Source organism: Rhinolophus hipposideros (genome assembly GCF_964194185.1).
Source record: "Rhinolophus hipposideros genome assembly, chromosome: 2".
Classification (NCBI taxonomy): Eukaryota; Metazoa; Chordata; class Mammalia; order Chiroptera; family Rhinolophidae; genus Rhinolophus; species Rhinolophus hipposideros.
Genome location: NC_138048.1, coordinates 17,562,800 through 17,585,260, shown reverse-complemented (window position 1 = coordinate 17,585,260; position 22,461 = coordinate 17,562,800). Strand labels below are relative to the sequence as shown.

General features: G+C 35.5%; 1 pseudogene across 1 annotated transcript in view; it reads right to left on the bottom strand.

Annotated features, from left to right (window-relative positions):
• Positions 1 to 19,978, bottom strand: part of LOC308506470 (large ribosomal subunit protein uL13-like) — a 162,640-nt pseudogene extending 142,662 nt beyond the window's left edge. The window contains exon 1 of the transcript in view: positions 19,924 to 19,978. The product of the transcript in view is annotated as a large ribosomal subunit protein uL13-like (transcript). The remainder of the gene's footprint in view (positions 1 to 19,923) is intronic.
• Between the last annotated feature and the right edge of the window lie 2,483 nt (positions 19,979 to 22,461).

Genomic DNA, 22,461 nt, shown 5'->3' with positions numbered 1-22,461 from the left:
GCTGCTTAGCTGGGAAAACCAATTTTTCACCTTTTTTTTTTTTTTTTTTTTTGTCAGAAATAGGAGACACTCCAGTATAGGCTGGATTGTGTTCCTTGTAGAGGTCAAATCAGTGTCTGCTTGAAAAATTCATGATCCAGAAAAGGTAATTTTTAATGAATATTTATGAGCGATGTCCTTTCTTATCAGAGCTTTGCAAGTTCTCTGAAGCTTGCCACTAAGACTGGCTTGTGATTTTTACCAAAAACCTCTGAATCAAAACGAGGGAAATGGACTTGAGATACTGTCGTCTAACTCATTTGGCTTCTTCTGTTAACGCATCATCATTGCATATGAAACAACATTGTTCAATGCTGCTCATATCACCACTATTGCAGCATTCTTTCCCTTCCTTTTACGATCCAAGCACCAACATGAAAGAACATTTAAAGGACATTATACTCTTTCTGTATTTTTTAACCTTAAAAATATTTTGCCCATATGTTTGTTAAAGACTCAGACCAAGTAGTATTAGAACTACAGAAGTTTTTTTCTATAGGCAGTGTCTCTGAATTTCACATCCCCTCTGTTTTTACATTCAAAATGTAAAAACAATAACTGCAGAATACTGAAAAGGCTTTATAGCCAAATTACAATTTTTCTTACATTGTATCTTACAGTCGGCACAAGCCAAGAGATAAGTCTCTAACAGCCAAGAGATAAGTCTCAAAACCATCTGTTGAAATATTCCAGAATATATATTAATATTAGTAATTACTTATTATACTAATGGAATTAATATGTGTATTAATCATATACACGTAGATGTATACATATTCATCAAAAATAGATATTAATTTATAATAAAGTGCTACATTTTAATTTGTTCAAAGAGTAGGGAATACATTCAAAATGTTTCTTTAAGCTATTCTTAATCTAATAGGTTATAGAAATACAACTACACTATAAAAATAATTCAGCCTGCCTACAAACTGGTAAAGGTTTTAATGTTCAGCCTCTGCCATCTTATAATATGAAATGTCTTCATAACACAAAATTACTACTGATGGATTTTCCCCTCAGGGTAGCATGTAATAGACACACATTATCATAGCATTAGTCTTCATGCAGTTTCATGAAATGTTGCTCTGATGAATTAGGATGACGACCTACTTATCATTATAAACATTAGGGGGAAGGCATGATGAAATAGAATATAGTACCATGTAGAATCAAAACTTTGTCTGTGAGGATTATATCTACAGCTTTTGTGATGATGAAAGTGTCCATTGAAAATGCTTAATATCAAATGTAAGTCATATTTATTATTTTCAGAATGCTTTTTAGTATTCTGAAGCATTGCAAGTTGAGGCCTACACAATACCAGATATATAAATACATCAAGGGAATTGAACTGTACCAAATGCTGTGTGCCTAACTCTCTCTTGACTGCAGAATTTGCATCAGCTCAGTGTGTTGCCTGGAATGCACTTTCCTGTCTCACTGCAACTCAGTCATACCCCATATATAACCTTTTTACTCAGCTTCCATATCTTAGATTAGTTGAAGCCCTCTTTGGCGAGTCTAATTTTGCAGCCCCTGGTTATTGGAGCTCCCTGTACTTGCTCCAGTTATGTTGCATTTACCTGGCATTGTGACACATGATTATCTGGTAATATTATTGTCTTCCACGATAAAGGATTCTTCCAGGACGGCCAGAACTAAGGTTTGTTCATCACTATACTCTCAGATCCTGGCATTTGTACTCATTCACTCGATCAATCTTTAATTTCTGAAGGCCTACCAACTGCGAGACAGTGTTTGGGGCACTGGAAATAGAAGCATGTACCAGGCAGATAATGTACAAGATAGATTAACAAAAAAAGAGAAACATAAGTTCAAGCTGATATATTTTTCATTACATATGTTCTGAGAAAAGAATATGGATGTAATTCACGGTGATTGGATGTAGGTGTGATGGCAAATGTGTACTTGTGGAGTATAAATTAATGGGTAGGAGTGAAGCAGGAATCAGTAAGGCTACTGAGTCAAATACTAGCTAGTCTTGTACCTCTTGATGTCTAAACCTCTACCCCGCTAGGATATCTGTTTCGTGCTTCCCTGATCCTTATTTTTCTCTCACCTCCAGTCATCTAAATATCCACCAAATATAAAATTACTTTTACATGTATGTTTCTATATGGTCTTATGTTTTTATTGGCCTCTTGGGGTTTTGAAATATAACTAGAAATAATTCATAAAACAAACCTTTTACTTTTTAATTTATTTTTTATTTTGTTTGCTTTAGAATACCTTTATTTTTTGGTAGAATCAAACATCCATATGACATCCCAAGTACCATGGTACTTGATAGGAAATTCTTGCTGGAAGGGACAATGTTACTATATTGGTCAATACTAATGACCTCATATGCATATTTTCGTTGAAACGTCTTCATCTTACTATTACTTTTTCATAATGTATTAGACTATATTAGAATCTCCCTTCAACAGGACATAGAAGAGTCAGGTAATAAATGGAGTCCTGACTCCTCTCCAGGAGTTCTCACATCATCCCAAGTGTATAATTGAAATACATATATTTGGTGGTTGGCAAAAGCCCAACATCAATTTCTTTGCCTGTAGTATAAGAGCTGATACATTAGGGAAAGCCAAGTGGAAGTCTTTTGAACTGAACATACAGCTAATATAGTAAATTAAAAATAGCACTGTATTTGTGACACTTTTAAAGGACTAAATAAATAATACAGATATAGTGATTCATTTAAATTCATTTAAAGGCAATGTTGTATAGGCATGGACTGACTCACATGAATACAATGTACAAAGGACCAAGGTGTAAATCAGACTTATCCCATATAAATCTATGGGTATCTTTCCATTTCCAAGAATAATTGGCCCTACTAACATTGTGGGTGTCATCCACATTGTGTCAGAGTACTTTGGAACTGGTAAATGAATACATTTGAATAAAAACAAAATGGAGGTGAATATTAGAAAGGAATTTCTCATCCATGAAGAATAAAGTCTAGTGAAACATCCATGATCATAACAGAAAATGCCCTTTAAATCATCTAAATGTTTCTTTTCCCCTAGTCCAGTGTTTCCTCTACTTTGTGGGAAATATAATCACAAATACCATCTTGCTATGTCAAATTACCTGTTATTTTAAGCTTCATTTTCACCACCTACTTCCTTAATTATCGATCACATTCCAATCCTGCAATTCTTTGGCTATTCATAGATCTGATATCTGTGTACAACTTTCTGGTGACCCTGGTAAGGCTTGGGTTTCTTCCTATCTCCTCAGCCATTCTTTTAACAGTTTTCCATTCAATTATTTCTCCTGATGCGTTTCTGTTATAAATCCTCTAGAACTTGTAAAAATTATCATTATTGACTTGGTGAAGAAAAGCCTGCTGTGATGGCCTGAGTTCTGCATCATCTAATATATGATTTGGAAATTTAAAAATTGATATTTACATATCAAAATTATGAATATCAAAATTATGAATATCAAATTATGAATAAACACGTCTTATATAGAGCAGAAATTATGTGAGCATACTGCATGGTGCAGACTTGAAAAATATCAAATGACTACATCCAATTTAAAATAGCATTTGCTCACATCCTGGGTCTTTATAAATAGCTGTGTTTTGTTTTTGAAGATGAGAGGTTGACTCATGATTATGAACTTTAACATCTCTCTGGCTGATTGAAAAGAAAATGTTCATGCCAAACGAGTCCTTATGTAGGTATGAAATTTAACAATTTTCTATCTCTGGCTATGGCCAAGAAAGGTTTGCTATTATTTTTGTTGTTTTGGGCACGTTTATCTAGTAACCCTGGTGTTACTAAAAACTGCTTACTAGTAACCCAAGTATGTCCCCAGATACTTTTGCAGCTGGGGAAAAGAAAGAAATGGGGTACATAAAAAAACACAATTCATCTCTCATTAAAGAGAAATCACCACACACACACACACACACACACACAATTAAATTATGGTGTTTTTTTTTTATCAGTAAAAAAAAAAGATGTTTATGATGTTTGTATCCCATAGATAATTTTAATCTTGGTGAAGAGCTAATGTGGAAAATGCTAATTACTTACTTAGGTTTCTGATCAGCACATGGATAGTCAGCTGGGCTTTTGCTGTGATTAGAAGATGTCAGAGAAAATTTTTTTAGGGTGTAAAACTCTATATTAGACATATCATCAGGAATGAGCCCATGTTTAGTGTTTTCAAATGCTGTAAAAACAAACCCTCAAACCCAACTCAGAATACTTCCCTGTCTAGGTAGAAAATCCACAATCACTATAGTTTTCCAGTAGGTAAGATATTTGATATTTATTTAACATTTAGTTTTCACTTAACGTATTAATCTTTTTTCTCTGATGAAAATCTACTTCTAGTTACTTAAAACATTTATACCTTTATTTCACAGAATAAAGGATAAAAAATGGAGTCTATATTTTCCACAAGTCAATGGCTGCCTAGGAATAACTTATTTACCCATGTAATACTCACTTAATGATGACGACTTTTAGTTTATTCATTGATGTCCTGAATGTTTTAATTTGGCTCTTTATAGGCAAATAATATATAATTAATTTTCTTACTAAGAGGTAATAGTACACTGTCTTCAACATGGCATCTATCAGAATAAAAATCAAGATAAATCTGAGGATTTTTAAAAGCTATACCAATTCTAAGATGGCTAATCTGCCATACATGTATTTTAAGGGTAAATATCAGCCTTGAAAGAATGAGATTTACAAGTCTTTGAGATTGTCATCGTATATTTGCCTTAACAAAACTAAAAGCAAACAAACAAGTCTGTGGGATCTGATTTTAAATACTGAAATGAAAATGATCAATCCCAATGTCATAGGTGATAAATGATAAACGTGACGTATTTATACGTATATCGATGATAAAACATAAAATGTGAAAATCTTCCCAAAATTTTCACTTTCTCATCTCTCAAACATTATTATTATTGAAATAATTAGAATTTATGTGAACAGACATAATGTGCATTGTGATAATAAATAGCTTTCTAAAAGTTAGTTTAGATATTTTCAGTTTTCTAAATTTTGTATTAGACAGTTTCTACATTTTGTATTAGAAAAAGAGGCATATTTCACATAGTTTTTAATCTTGAGAAGAAATATTTCTCTGGCAAATAGTTTTAAAAGTATTTATTAAACATTACTAGTATTTTAAAAATTCCAAAGATCATTATTTCCACAAGTTAAATATTATTAAACTAATTTAGTGAAAATTCCTAAAGCATTTCATATTATAGTTGTGACAATATATGAATTCAAGGTGCTGGTGTATGTGTGTATGTGTGTGTTTGTGTGTTTATACATATATGAATCCATGTTGTCACATTACACTCATATATGAAAACTTTCAACATTTTCGGTTTTCCTATCCTTCCAAGTATTTATTTTCCTTTTTTATTATATTTGATTTTTCCTTTATTTTTTTCTGTTATTAAAACCAGTAAAAATTAGAAATAGTGACTATGCCATTTGTGAAATGTTAAAATTTAAGAAAACCTTGGAAAATATAAAGCAAATATTTTTTATCTTCTTTCCTCTCTATTTCTCTCTCTCTCTCTCGCTCTCTCTTTCTGGCTGCGAAAAATTGAGGGAGAAGTGAAACATCAATTCCCAAAAGAGTTACTTTTTTCAAAGTGCTGAAAGTCAATTCAACAAGTATTTATTGAGCTTCTTCTAGTCCTGCCCTTGGGGATTTTATGATATAAAATCAAAATTTTTCCCCAAAGGTAACACTTGATTCATTTTGATTTAAACTGGCAGCGAGAGAGTCTACTCAAGGTTGCATTTGCTCTTTATATATAAATATTTTCCACAGTTTGAGGTTTTACATATACCAGTGCTTGAGTCTTAGAACTTTTTGGTAGTTTTTCCTAGATCATTGTATAAAAAAATGAAACTATGAAAATCGTAGTGATTAAATGATTATTTATATGAGAATCTGTTGATTCTCTGTAGTATCGGGAGAATTTTAACTTTGAAAAACGGTAGATAGTATATGTATGATTATTTAATTAAGCTTTTATCTTTTGTTTGTAGTTTTAAGATGTATTATTCTTTTGCTAATTGAATGGCATCTTTTGTTTATATTTTATTTTATTTTGCTATATTTTGAAATATTTTGCTTGCCAATATAGTAATAATAATAATATAGTAAATTGAATTAATTTATTTATTCCATAAATATTTAGAGTGCACCTACACTTTTCCAAGCATTGTACTGAATGCAGAATTTGCCAGAAGACTCAAATTTTGGTAAACATAAAAGAGAAAAACTACAGAATGTGTGGAGAGTTATTATAACATACACAATCAAACAGTTTTATGATTAAATGTGTATTTCTTGGGAAATGAAGAATGTTAATTTTGCTCCATTGAAAGAAAACAAGGATGATTGGATTTTTCTTAGATATATAATGGATCTTCCTTTGCACCAAAGAAATGAAACCATAGGAGAAGAAAAACTGGGGGCAATAAAATTTGCGCTTCCTTTATCCTTTCCTATTAAAAGAAACAGGAAAAAAAAGAAGTATAGAAATCCATAAATAATTTCATAAAAGATAAAAAAAAAGCATAGATTGTTTCCATATCTTGGCTATTGTGTAAAGTGCTGCAATAAACATAGGAGTGCATACAGATTTTTGAATTGGAGTTTTGGATTTCTCCAGGTAGATGTCTAGGAGTGGAATTACTGGATCATAGGGTAGTTCTATCTTCAGATTCCTGAGAAACCTCCATACTGTTTTCCATAGTGGCTGCACTAATCTGCAATCCCACCAACAGTGCACTAGCGTTCCCTTTTCTCCACATCCCCGCCAGCATTTGTTGTTTGTTGATTTATTAATGATAGCCATTTTGACTGGCGTGAGGTGGTATCTCATTGTGGTTTTTATTTGCATTTCTCTGATGGTTAGTGAGTTTGAGCATTTCTTCATATGTCTTCTTGCCTTCTGTATGTCCTTTTTAGAAAAATGTCTCCTCAAGTCCTCTGCCCATTTTTTAATTGGGTTGTTTTTTTGGAGTTGAGTTGAGTAAGTTTTTTATAGATTTGTGATATTAATCCCTTATCAGATATATCATTGGCAAATATCTTTTCCCATTCAGTAGGATCCCTTTTTGTTTTATTGATGGTTTCCTTTGCTGTGAAAAAACTTTTTAGTTTGATGTAATCCGAAATGCCCATCGGTCGATGCCTGGATTAAGAAGCTGTGGTACATTTATACAATGGAATACTACGCAGCCGTAAAGAAAAAAAAAGAAATCTTATCATTTGCAACAACATGGATGGATCTAGAGAACATTATGTTAAGTGAAATAAGTCAGAAAGAGAAAGACAAGTACCATATGATCTCACTTATATGCGGAATCTAAAGAAAAGAATATGTGTATGAACTAATCAGAAACAGTTTTGGGGACACAAAAAACCGAGAGTTGTTAGATGGGCGGGGGGAGGGGGTTGGGAATGGCGGGAAGGGTGAAGGGAGTGGGGGGGCGGCTGGTGACCACAGGATGGCCTCAGGGTTTTTTGAGAATTACTTTGGGGAACTTATTCAATAGTGTTTGGGGATTTTGTTGGGTGTCCGATGGACATGTGTCCTGTTTGGGAGACCACCTCAGGGATGCTGTGGATGCCTGGTCATGGCATTGTACACCAGAGGATGGACATTAATGAATGCGAACTATAATTTTATGTGTATAATGTGATGGCTCGGTGTGAGGTTGGGGTGGTGGTGGATGGGGGGAGGGGGGTTCACGGTGTGAGGGATGTAAAAAAAAAATAAAAAAAAAAAAAAAAGCATAGAGCATTTGGTCTGTCTTCTAACAAAACCATTAAGAGCGAATCAGAGAATGGGGATAAAAAGGATTAAGATTAATTGCATTTGAATAAAGACTCAGATTAAAAACTGCTGTTATTATAAAAAAATAAAAAAATAACCTAATAAAGGAAAGTTAGTTCTTTATTCAGATTTAGCACCTTTGGAAAGCAGCACCTTTTCTGCAATGAATTTAAAGAAGCTAATACAAATAGCTGCAGGTGTTGGTAGAACAATGCATAAGAAAGCCAAATGCCCAAAAATGGAAGAGGAGAAACTTTAATACCCACCACACTGTGGTTCCCACCACACTGACAAGTGCAGTTTCCATAGTTTTAAGAGCAGGGAGAAAATTGGCATTTTCAGGGGGAAATTCAGGGGAAAATAACCCCTCTAACTCTATAAAATATGTTGTGGTTTATATTTACTTTTATCCCAATGGTTCTATCAAAATCTCAGGGAACTTCATCCGACTTCAAGGAGAATCTTAGGATAAGACTGAGATTATGAGAAAAAAAATTGCAATTCCCCAAGTGAGGAATCACAGTGGGGAGTTAATAGAGATAAACAAGTGTTCAAGTTTCTAAAAAATGGGGTGGGCAATGGAAAAGTGAATGTGGCTGGAGGACCTCAGAAGTCAGATAGAATGCCCAGCATTGTGACTGGTAAATGACAGAAAGGAACTGGGAAGAGACTGCTGCTTCATGGAGAGAGCACAGGTCAGGGATACCAAGTATAGGATGAAACTAACTCCAGATTTCCTCAACCCCCACCCCACTTCTCATCCTCAATGGCCAGGCTTGTCTCTATCTTGAGGCTTGGTTAGGAAGGTCTCAAGCACCATGAGGTGGGATAGTGAAACCCAATCACGCTTAGCATGTTCTCTGGAATCAGACTTTTGGGGTTTGAATCTCCACTTCACTTACTACTTGTATAACCCAGGTCAAGTATATCAACTCTCTAGGACTTAGTTTTCCATATACGATGGAAACAATAACAGTACCTACACCCTAGGGCTTTTGTGAGAATTAAATGGGTTTAATCCATTTTAAGATGCAGCACTGTGCTCAGTGCCATAGTAAGTACTTCATATTTGGTAACTTATTCATTCTGTGTAGGTTGGAAGAATGGTGGAAGGCAGGGTGAGAACAAATGGAGTAACTCCTGTGTTCTTTCTGGATGCTTTAAGTCATAGTTGAGGTTTGACAGAAGGAATAATACTTAAGTACTGCACAATGCCAGACACAAGCAACACATGATAGATCATCTGCGGTCCTCATTGCCAGATTCTTCCCTTTGCACTTCATAGAATTAGGTCACATCTAAATAGAGGAGCCATTAACTTGAATATCGATATATCCTTAGTAACAAGATGTGTACATCTTAATAATATTGATAGAAGTTCTTAATTCCTTTCAAAAGATGCACGATTAAAGATGCAGAGAAATTGCAGATGCATTCACTCTACATTCAGAACATGTAGGTAATACATAAGGCAACCTGGGCTAGAGGGCTTGGGGATATCATTTTGAAAAGTGACTGAATGCTCCATTTTGAAGTACATAAATGGAGTTTATGTCTACTGAGACATTGACTTATTTCAATGAACATAACTGGAAATTTTCACAATCCTATCCTTGAATTTCAAAAAGAAAATTATATTTAGAAGCATTTTACATTTTACATGTGAGTATTATTAAAGCACATTTTGACAGTACCAACTACTCATGTAATCCAGTGCAAATATTATTTTAAAATAAATAAGGTTAACGATTGGAAGAACACAGGCTTTGGAAAAAAATAAAATTAAATATAGAGCAGTAATACAAGATAAGTCAGTTATCAACTATTACCTCCAACACAATAGAAAATAAAATCCTGGTTCAAACACAGTTTTTGTTCCAAAAGTATATTGTGTTTTATGTATCTTTAGAAGAAAAATAATTGGTTTTAAATTATCATAAAGGAAGAACTGTGATGGCACCAAGAGTGCCCACTTCCTGTAGATGATGTGTAAGCCAAGTCTGAGCATGGAGATGGGTGGTGCTTTGGGGCTTCCCTGTGGGAAAGTGTGATCTAGATTCTTATGAGAAAGACACTAAATACAAACCTGGGTGGAAAAAAAAATACACACAAAAAAGAGAAGGCTTTGACCTGTCTCAACAGTATAAATCCAATCATGCATGTTTAATGATTGCTGGTATACTATAGAGCTATTTTCCGCTCAGCTTATTGCTCATAGCAAGTAAGTGAGTTTTAGTGGAATCCTGGTGTTACCTCTCCAACTTATCAATACTGCAATAAATGGATATTCAATTTATGAATTCATTTCCTTGGTAGTACATACAAATTGAATTAAGGTTATAATAACCTGTTGCTTAACCAAACTGTTCTCTTTTTCTACCAACAGATAAATAGGAAAACTGCCAGGGTAGAGAGGAAATCATCAGAAAATGTACATGCTATTAGCAACGCTTGTGACTTTTTAATTATGAATTTATGCTCGCTCTCCATGATCCTCCTTGAGATCTATCTTAAGCCGATTGTGTGAGGGGCTGAAGGAAGAACCAACACAGACACACCCCTATTTAAACAGGCTTTGCTATGCATTTGCAATGGGAGGTTGTGATTTGTTCCTATCAGTGGTCACATGTAACTTATGTTTGTTGTTGTTATCCAGAGTCAGTGAAAAGTAATTTCATGCATGTGAAGCCACAGTGAGAGAATCGGAGTGATTTCTTCCTTATTATTATGTCAGAGAAGGGATGCTTGGGCTGTGGTTCCTATTTCAGCATATGGGTACTGGGATTTGGTAGCACATATATGACCCACGTAGAATTTCCTGCTGCATGCCATCTCCCCACACTGTTTTTAGAAAGGCAATATGATATCTGGTGGCTACTGTTCAGTCCATTTAAGCACAAGCTTTCAAAAAATAAGAGCAGCTGCTCACTTTTCCTGAAGAATCTCCTGCAAAATTTTTGTAAAATCATGAAAGAAGCTCTGGGCCACAGAGTGGGGCAGTTTGACTATTCTAAACCTCGAATCAGGCAGCAAACTCCCCTTTTGCCTATTTTCCTCCCTTTCACTAAACCTGAAAAACACTCACACTTGCTCTGCTGGCAATGTAACACCCGACTCATAAACATGAGATGCAGTACTCCATTTATCTAGGCCTGATTATGTTGGGAGGCAGCTAAAGGCAGAAGTGAGTCTTGTATACTGAACAGCATTGTAACCTCTATAATCTAGAGGGGGAAACATTCAAAGGGCAACGTGAAGCTCAATTTACAGAAAGAGACTGAAAATTGTTGTCAAGTGGCCCAGCAGACAATGCTTATGTGAAGCCATCACAGATCACGTTGCTCAATTTAAGGAAAAAAAGTTGTATAGCTTCAGGCATTGATAGTTTCTGTGCCATCATCCCTGACTACATGGAAAAATGACCCAGGCACCAACACCTGTCTTAACTGACCTGGTGCCAATCTATGAGTTTTCAACATTCTCTTTTCCTAGATGATTTCAGCACATAATAGGAAATACAATGGTTAAAATGCTCAGGCCGAAACAGTTACCTCTATTATCATAATTGATTCCTGATCATAAAATGCTGGCTATACACATCCTGCAATAAAATTTCTTATACTTTTTATTCATCTATGCCAGTATTGTGCTGTAATCTTCGTCAAACCCCTGGCTTCTGAATTAAGTTCTTTTCATCGGGGATACTGGAAGAGGTTATATGTCACATTCTACCAACACCTTCTGGTCATCCAACATATCTCGTTACCCCTAATAAAAATGTCTGAGTTTTATGTCCCCAGAGACTGTTTCAAAGCTTTTTAAGAGATTTAGTCGAATAGGTCAACTATTATTTGAACTCCCTCAATTAATGCCTTCTTGGGATGCCATATTTTGGAAATGACTTTTGCCATTTTGACAGACTTTAGCTTTGATATTCAGGCCGATTTGCTCTCCTCCAGCTTTCTCAGCTACCAGGCACTTGAACTTTCACTCACATTTTTCTGCTTAGCTTCTGCTGACGGGTCTCTCCCGATACCATTCAGCAGGCTGACTGAAATATAACCTCACTCCAGGTCAAATGCTTTTAAGCTGAAAACCATTTCCAAGAAGGATGAAAATCTTAGATATTTCAAGTTTGTCTATTTGGCAGTGTTGGGATAAGAACAATGAGTCTTTTTTCCCACCTCTTTTTTGTTTTTGTTTTTCCTGTCCAAGAGGAAGAAGAATTCAATTGTTCTATATTTTTCATTGCTACACATACATGAAACATAAAATGGAAAACAGGTTGAAAAATTGAGTAGTTGTTATAATAATGGGTAGGCAAAATATAATGTTGACAGGGTGGAAGTGTAAGACATACTTATTTTAGTTAATAAAAATGTAATTTTGACTGAATATTTAACAGTCAGTTTTAGAAATGTGAACTTTCATTGACTGAGTAACCTTATACAGGCCATGGTTTTAAGAAAGTGCATTTGATGGGTAAGAACAAATCACATGAATTTATTTTTAATAAATTTCCAGAGTATTTTCCTCCAATCATGTCTCAAAATCTCAATTTTATAGTCTCTGCTCTGTTCTAATTGTCATCAAAAGTTTACTTAAAATAAATACATATTATCTGTAGATGAAGAGAAGGGAATGGCCATCACTTTCTCCTTATTTAATAATTGATGTATTGGGCTAAAGAACACCTTAAAAAGATAGAGACAATTTCTTGGGAAATAACTTTGGCATTTTTACTGCATAGTAACAGTTTCTTGGGACATAAGACTCAGGCAGTTTTACTGCATAGAGATAATTTCTGGGGACATAAACTCAGACATTTTTACTAGAGATAAAGAGACAGGATGCCTGGCCAGAGTGAGGGTGTTGGTGTACTATGACATATAAACTCTCCCAGCATCCTTGAGGGAAATACCTTAGCTCAGAAGCTGAGAGTTTGGCAAAGATTCCTGTAGAATCCTCACAGATCTGAATGATTAGCAACTGCCAGAGGCAGATCAGAGAATGGCGGGTCTGTCTTTATTGGCAGAGCACAGTCTAGGTTAGGGTGACACATAGGAAAGTGGGTTAAGTTCAGAGAGTCTTCCCCTAGTTTTATACTGCAGACTCCTTTATAACATTATTTTAGCTAGTTCTGTCTTTACAAAACACCTTTCTGAACATTTATTTACCCTGTTTTGCTTATTGTGTATCGGCTACTCAAAAGAGCACAGATGTTAAACGTAGTAAGAGGTGGTGGCTTCTTTTGTACTTTTAACATCATGGCTATTTTGATTTACAAGAAGGGAGAAGTGGCGTACACAAATGACATACCTAAAACATCTAAGTTGAAGAGTCTATTCATTAATTGAATGCGCAGTATTACCATATGTAGTTTAAAGTCTAAGTTTAAGAAATAACTATTTCTGATATTGGAATTAGGCATGCATTCCTTTTTTAAAAAAAATCTGTTAAAACATTATATTAAATGAATTAAAATGGGAAGCCACATATACCTTAAATTACTTTAAAGTGGAGCTCTTTACTTTTGATTTTGTTCATACTTTAGTTGCTCTTCAGTTTTCTTAAGCAATTACTTTTTATAATTTCTTACTTCTAGATGCTTTCTGGCTATGACATCTAAGCATGACAAAATCTAAGTTTTTAAAGGAAACCATTCTAAAACCTTTCCCTGTATTACCTTGTTTAATTCTTCCTATTTTATATAGATTCTTATAAATGAATAAACTGACGCATGGAAAATTTGAACATCTTTCTCAAAGTTAAATACCTAGTTAATGTCATATATAAAAGTAACATCCAGGTGGTCTGGTTATGTTTTGTTATGGCAGGGATCCTTAAACTTTACCCATGATGTTTAATATTCACAAGTTCACAAGTTATATGTGTGTGTGTGTGTGTGAACACACACACACACACACACACACACACACACACATATATATACACATATATATTTAACACCACACCCAGAATTTCAGGCAAGTAGAGCACTACAGAAATTCTTAATCTTGACAATACTATGCCAGCTCATTGTGGATTGTGACAAGACAGGACAACTTTGAAGATCTGTATAATTATGATCTTACTATTTGCAATTCTCTAGCTTTCTATCAAAAAGGAAAGTGTAGTATATGAGAAGTACATGAAGGACACAGCACTACAGAATAACCTTAAATCTCCTGTAAGTTATATTGAAATATAGACTATTTGCCTCACTATGCAGGATATATTCTTAGTGTCCCTAAAAATATATTTCCAGTCCTACATAAAATTCATAAGTGAGGCTGACTGTGGTCCTCTGGTTTTTTGTGAAAAAAAGAACTAAGAATTTTTTTCTTTTTAATTTTAAAAGATTAAATCTTTTACTTTCTCTTGAGACTAGGGCATACTCCCAACCCCCAAATTCTCTTCATCAATAGTAATAATATTCATATCAATTCTCTCCCAAGATTTTGACTTCTGCCCAGTGCTTCTTTATTCTGTAATAACTCCCAATGCACCAGTTAAACTTCACCTAATTTCTGCTGGACAACAATATGATCGGTTAACTTATCATGAGGAAAACTGACTGAATCAATGTATTGAACATGGTCACAAAGCTAGTTTTGTGTATGGCTGAATTAGTTCAGTAATAGGTAAGACAGTGGGATAAAAATACAGTGCCACAGACAAGCTAAAATTTTACTTTCTTCTCACCCGTATAACATAGAAACTAACATTTTTTCTATTTTATTATTCTGCCTTCCCTAGGGTGTTGTAATCAATCAAGATGGTATCTGTTTCACCCCCATGCTCGCATTTTAACCTCCTAGAAAAAGGAATGAAAGACTGAAAGAGAGGCATTTCCTTTTATGGAAGTGATGTGTGCAACTTCATATTCCTTGGGTGAGAACTCAGTCATATGGCCACATGTTGCCTCAGGGCATTTGAGGAATTGTAGTCTCTAGCCAAGAGGCTAGCACATTGCTAACACCTGGGGATTGGTTCTGGCTGTAAAAGCAAGAAGGGAAAGGTAGACACTGCCACAGCCTTAAATTTTAGGCTGGTGATATTTGGCCTGCACGTTGATGCTTCTGTGTTTCCTAGTCTTTTATTTTCCTTCTCTTTTGGTTAAGGCCATTTTTGCATTCATGGTACTGCTTTCAGAGAACATAGAGGGCATATAGTCCCAGATTGCAATTGGATATTGAATGATATTACTTTAAGCACTAAATTGAAAGTTATTTCATTTACAAAAAGGTGTTTTACCCTAAATGTTTAAAGAATATATCTATGGTCTTCAGGAAGTGTGCAGTATGTGCTTAATTAATTCCTAATTCATCAAATGGTCACTCTGTACTTAGTACATGAATAAAACCGTGTAGTATTTTAAACATCAAAGAATTTGAACACAAAGAAACTTTCCTCAAATAATTTACTAACCACATGAGGATACCCAATTAAAAAATCACCAAACAGGACAATGGTACAAGAGCTGTCACAGGACAGAAGAGATGAGAGCCTTTTATTTTTATTTGTATTGTTTTGTCTTATGGCCACCCAGTGCATATTTAATAGAACACTTTTCATCACATGTATTTTCAAAAGGCTTTCTTATTGAATTAGTGTTTATATTCCATATGGCTTATGAAGTATCTGATTACAAACATATAATTATCATATTAGGGCATAACAATAATGCCACCTTCTGTTCAGGGTTGTTCTTCTAAATTGCAGTATATAATCTTTGTACTTTGATTCTATTGATCATGAAAATAGTATAATGATAAAGTTTATAATGATCGTATTTCTTCTCTTCTTTATTGAGATGGAAAGAGTGACTCTAAAGTTTAATGTTCCTAATCACGTGGCACGTTTGCTGAAAATGTGTATTTAAAAACTTGACAGAGAGATCCTGATTCCATAGGTGTTGTATAAAGTCCAGGAACAGTCATTTTGCACAAACAACCCTACTGATTACATGGCTGCTCTTCCTCTCACTTTAAAGAACACTAGGTTTAAAGAACATACTAGGACGTTTCTATGATTAGGCAATACTATTGATAGGTCTTCTTTGCATAGTTTGATTTTGGGGACATAAACATCTTTTTTGTTCAATTGTTTCTGTCACTATGATTATCTCTTACAACAGAGGGAGATTATTTCCATTTGTCATATAAAGACCAAAATCTATGTATGTAAAACACTTACATCTTAATGAAAATGTAATACACGCAAGAGGTGTAAATGACATGGTTTCTACATATCTTTATGTTTAATGAGAAAAAATATTAAAATGGAACAAATATTTATACTTTTATTAGTAACATAGGAGACATTGTGCACGTGAACCTCTGTAATTCTACTAACAATTGTCACCCCAATAAACTTAAAAAAAAAAAAGGAAACATTGATTACTTCATCTTTCCTGATTACGTATTTTGCCTCTTTGCTTCTGGATTATAACTTATGTCTAAGGTTAAGGAAGCAAAGCAATTAAGTAAGTGGAAAAATAAGAAAGGAAGAAAGGAAGGGAGGGAGGAAGAAAAGAGAATAAAGAGATAAAGCAGGGAAGCATGACCTTGAAGAACAATAGTAATTTATCTTGAGAAATCATATGAAGACAGACGCCCTAATGCAGCTATATATATATATGTTCAAATAAGTGAAGACACCACTGATAACTTTTAGCCTCCCATCCCCTTTCCCATCTCTTACTGCTATCATTGGAAGACACCAGTGCCCAGTTTTAACTGATTGTGAACACAGTTTGGAAAGTATCTTATTTTCCAAATTGAAATTGAAGTGCCATCCTCTTGATCATTTAAAAAGTATAATTTCCCAAATTTGAAACGTATTCAGGAACACAGTCATTGTTCTTGACTTTCAAGACCTGCCTCTGCACTTTCCCAAAGCACAGTTGGTCTAATTTTAACCTTTAATTTCATTGAGTAGATAATCATCTTATAACTATGAATACCACGCTGATTTCTTGCCAACTCTTCCCACCTTTAACACTACCATCATTGATGTTTATTGATTTGAATCTTCTGCATCACAGTACTTAATTAATTTCAAACACAGCAGAATATTTTGGGATTTTATGTTCCAAATCTCATCGATTTCTTGTCTTGCCAGGTTTGATCAGATTTGGGAAAAGGGAAGATTATGTCAAGGCTGTCTACTCATGTACTGGTTAAAAATGTTGTGAGTGCAATCATTCAGAAGCACTTCATTTGAATAATGTATCCAGACCCTGAAGTGATCAATTATACACACTGGGAGTTAACATAATAATATTTAGTTTAAACATCAGAAAGAATGTGTGCTCTAATTAACAGATCTGGCATATATGACTAAATACGAAGGGTATTTGTTTACATATGTTTCTAATCTTTGTGTGATTCATATAGAAATATGTTTTGGTCCAACTCCCACATCAGAATGCCTAGTACTCAGTCTGAAATCCATGGGGCCTTGGCGTGTTTTTCTGTGCTCTGCTTTAGTAATAAACCAAATCATCAAATACCTCATTTCGAACTTTATTCTTTAAAGACTGTCTTTGAAAGAATAATACCTGCATTGCTGTTTTGTGGTACAACAGTGACAACCAGTGGCCATTGGATTTCACTTTAGGCTGACAATTTATTGCAGACATTGGATAGATTAACAAGGACCTGTATCTAGCTTTAATAATAAGCACTCAAGTGACTTGTTTCTTGTTCATCTTTATTCTATCGTCTACTAAAAACTAGGTAGCTGTTGATGGATTTTTCATTTCATTCTATTTCAGAAATCTTTTTTTTTTATTAACTAAGTATCTGAAATATAAATTGAAATGGTCTTCTTACTAAGAAGTCACTGCAAATGCTAACACACTGGAGATGATTGAAAGGTTCTTAATGGGTTCACCCTATGTGATATAAAAACCAAATGACCTATTATTTTTTCTTTTGCCTGCAAGGGAAAGAGAAGAACTGCTAGGTAGATGTGAGAAACAGGTTAAAGCACTCCATGGGAAAACAGTTGGGGATTGTATAATTATTCACTACCTGAACAGCCCAGATTGGTCTCATCGTCCCCTTCTAAGAGGTCCATTATTTCTTTCAAATGGAGAGTTTAATGGAGTAAAGCTTCGCTAGAAGTAATGAGCTGAATAATGTGGAGTTCAACTTTGGATTATGGACTTTCAGAGACTCCAAGCAGTTAAAGCTAATGATTTAATCCCTGTATTTATTTTAAATTTCTTTGGACAAATCTATTTATATATTTTTGAAGCCCTCTCTGAGACACAGCAAACTGGCAATCCCCCACCCCAGCTCCTTTTTTCTCTCTGGAATCTATGACATTTCTACTCTGTCACAAAGTTTAATTTTTTTTATTTTTTTTTTATTTTTTATTTTTTTTAGCATAGCTCTAAACCTTCATTTCCTCCTCACTGGCACTGCTCTAAGAGTGCTTATGGCAAATTTGCTTCTGTAATCATAACTTGAACCCATCTGGGGATGAGATTGGCTGCAAGCTTAGTATTTCCACTTAACATATTCATGATTAGCATGCACAGAAGGAGGAGAATTAGGATGAATGTTTTTGGAACAGTACAGATAAATCCTCATAAATGTAGTACAACAGCTCTGGAAACGCACAGTGCGGAAATGTAATGAAGCTGAACTCTGTAGAGAGTTTGGTATTCTCAGTACCATGCCTCTCCTAATGAACTCATTTAGATTAGAAAATGGATTTAATATTTTATTGGAATTAACCTGAGCCAGTAAAGAGGATTACAATTTCTTTCCATAAATATAGTGATATTACAGGGTAAGGTAGCATGTTACATGAATATTAAGCACTTTATGAACATAGTTATGAAGCCAAAAGGAGTAAGGTGATTATATTTTAATATAGTGGTACTGTTCTTACAATAATTAAATTTGAATAGCAGTAAAGGGATGTTTTTAAAAAGATTGAAATCCAAATTTTGTTGCATTTTCATAGCTCAAATGCCATGTGATTCAAATTAAACTCAGGATAGAACATTTAAGTAACCAGTCTCAGCAGAAGCTATATTTTCCCAAGTGGCAAATAAACAACAAACAAACTTGGGAAGGGGGGAAAAAAAAAAAAAGAGGAGGGGGAACTAAGCTTCTGAATTTGACTTAAGAGAAGGATTATATCCTCATTAATCTGAAGAAAATTTATTTAGTCAGCCTTGGCTACTTTGGTAGATAAGGTAGCCAACAACTAGAAGTGCCTTCTTGGCTGGGTTCTTTTTCTCTTTCTGTTACCTTTTGTTTTGTCTTAACTCACGTATGTGCTTTTTTTGGGTGATGAGTGGATGCTTTTTCACGTAAGATACATATGCAGCCTATAAAGGAAGAAATTCATGAGAAATCAAAGAACACATACGTTCTTCCTCCCTTAACATCCTCTAGCCCTAAGCTGCTCATGTCATTAATCTTTCTAAATCAGGGGCGGCTGGTTAGTTCAGTTGGTCAGAGCGCGGTGCTCTTAACAGCGAGGTTGCCGGTTTGATCCCCACATGGGCCACTGTGAGCTGCGCCCTCCACAACTACATTGAAACAACTACTTGACTTGGAGCTCGTGGGTCCTGGAAAAACACACATAAAATAAATAAAAGTTAAAAAAATTGTAAATCTAGCTCATGTAGTGTAGGCATGGGAACTAATATCACACTTTTGAAATCTTAAAGAAAATTAGAAAAAAAACAACAACACAGAACTGTAGCATGAAGTTGATCCAGCCTTAAACAAAGGGCAAGCTTTGGCCCTTTGTGCCATTTCGACCCATTTTGTAAAGCCAGCTACTGTGCATATGTGCACCCACGCAAACCCTGATTTTACAGGATAAGGCACAGTGCGCACTGCCTGCTGGAGGCCAAGGTTAGGTCTCCAGGCTGCGTGGAAATCTGCTGATTAAAGCTGAACACGTGCCATCAGGCTGTTCCGGCATGTACACAGAGCTGGTTTAAGGAAAGCTTCCCACCCCTCCTACGTTCCACTTACCCTGCTGCAACTTTTTAAATTTAGTTGGAGAAAGGCATGTGAGGGACTGCTCCATGTACTGAGGGTTTCAGATTTCTCCAACCCACATATGTGAAGAGTTCCACAACTGATGTTCTTTTAAGCTTCAGTCACACTGGTTCTTTGAGATAATGCTATTAAACTGTAGCTGAAGAAAATCAGCTACTTGCTGAGTGTGCAGGGAAAAAAAGAAAAACAGGCCCCAGACGAGAGATGTCAGCATTAGTGCTGAGCAGCTGGGGAAACTCTGTGGCGGGAAGGTTGGTATGACTTGCAGGGGAAAGGCCTTTTAGAGGGAACCTGTCCTGCTGAATTGAAGTACTGATGAAGAAACGCATGCTGGGGAGTGCCAGTGGGAACAGGAGAAAGAGAAACCAGGAGGAGAGGGCTTGGGAAAGAGGGCTGGGGAGGAGAAACTGCCAGGAGCTTGCAATTTGCTGGTCTCACAGAGATCCCGGACGAGCCCTTTGGCTCCACTTCATTTTCCTTTCTGTGTTGTTTGTTACTAATTATCATCTTCTAATGGCCTCTCTCATCTTGTGGCTCTTATTTTATTATTTGATAGGGTGAAATATTGAGTACATGACTTTTACCGCAATTAGCCCTGTATCCATCTCCCTGGGGGGTGGGCATTGTTTAGGTAGATGAGGGCGGGATGGGAAGTTATTAGCAATGCTACAGAAATAAACAGAGAGAAACCCAGAAAGATCTTTAAAGTCTTATATTCCCCAAAACGATCTGGTCACAAGATATAGGAGGATTTTAAACCAGGCAAGTTAGCTTGGAAAATGATTTTCTCAATTTCCTTATCGACTTCTCCTTTAATCTTTCAGTGGTTAGTCTGGCTGATTTAGTTCAGAGAGCTCTCTTGGTGTGAAGAGATATACTCTGTGTCTACAATTTTCTATTTTCTGCTAAGAGTATAAGATACAGGAGAAATAAATGATATGCCAGCATTTTTCATATCCCTGAGGATAACCATTTAGAAGAAGAGAGGGACTGGAGACAGTGAAGAAGCTAGAAGAGTGTCCCCGTTTTCTCCTCTTTGGGCTCATATCCGAATAGGAGACGCTACATTAATTAGTATGCAGCCTCTATCCTATGCTGCCTTTTTGGATTCCGGGAAAAGCTAAGATTAGTAGACTATCTTCTCTTAGCCTAGAGTCAGCTTCCATGAAGTAAACCTGGCAGTTCATGGTAAACAGACCATGTACAGAGGGCTAAGCAGTTACTTGATAACCAGTGCACATTGCCCTAGAACTCCAGTAGAGAGAGGTACTTCCTGAAGACCCCGCCCCTTTCTTTTTATGCCAGGTTCACTTAAATCTCATCCCTTCCCTTACACACCCTGTAGTGGGTTCATTGGTGAAACTCCTCAAAATATATGGCCAAGTCCTAACTCTCAATACTTGTGAGTGTGGCTTTATTTGGAAAGAGTCTTTGCAGATGTAATTAAGTTCAGGATCTTGAAATGAGATAATCCTAATGTAGGGTGAGCATTAAATCCAATGACTATTATCTTTATAAGACAAAGGCAAGGGAGAGATTTGAGTTACACAGACACAGAGACATAGGGGAGAAGGCCATGTGAAGATGGAGGCAGACAGTAAAGTTATGCTGCCATAGCCCAAGGAATACCAGGAGAATACTTTGCAATCAGTCTATTTATTTATTGTAAAAAAATTTCATCTTTTAAACCTTTTTTTTTTTTGGAGGGGGGGGCGAGTCTTAAACAGATTCTGAAGTGCACGGAATAATGCCGTGAAGCCATGTAACCACCACCCACCCATCACCCAAACTCCAAAATTGTTGTTTTATATACAGTCCTTGTAACATAGAGCTGTTTCCTCAATTCTTTATCTGTGGGCTTCTGCCTCCTCACGCTCATCTCCAAGACAGTAATACCTGGGAATCTACTAGACTCTGGATGGCCCTTGAACAATTAATGACAGATATGGGGAATATAAATGTAATGCCTACGTATTAGGTCCAGAAATCTCAAAGATTTCATTCATAGTTCTGACTTCCACTACAGGATCATGTTAAAGCTGCCTTTTGCAGAACATCCCATGAAATTCCACCTGGACTCCCCCACCCTCCTTCTGCTCCCTCTGGGTGGCAATGCGTGTACGCAGTTAGCAAAATGGGTCCATGTATCCTTGCCTCTAGGTCTGCTTTTGGGGAATTTGACCTAATACCCTTACCCACTAAGATCCTATTATGTTATATTGAGATAATCCCCAACATTAGAGAATTCCATCTGTATTTCAATATGCATCTCTAATGTTTAAGAATTCCTAAAAAAAAAAAAAAAAACTGCATTACCATTTTTACACCTAAATGTGACAATACAAATTCTTAATACATAAAATAGCAGTCAGTATTCTAATTTACAATTGTCTCATAACTATAGTTGCTTAATAGTTTTATTCACTGGGTATCTAAGTATGGTTTTCACCGTACATTTGATTTAAAATGTCATCTTATCGCTGTTAACATGGAGGTTTTTCTCCAACTTTC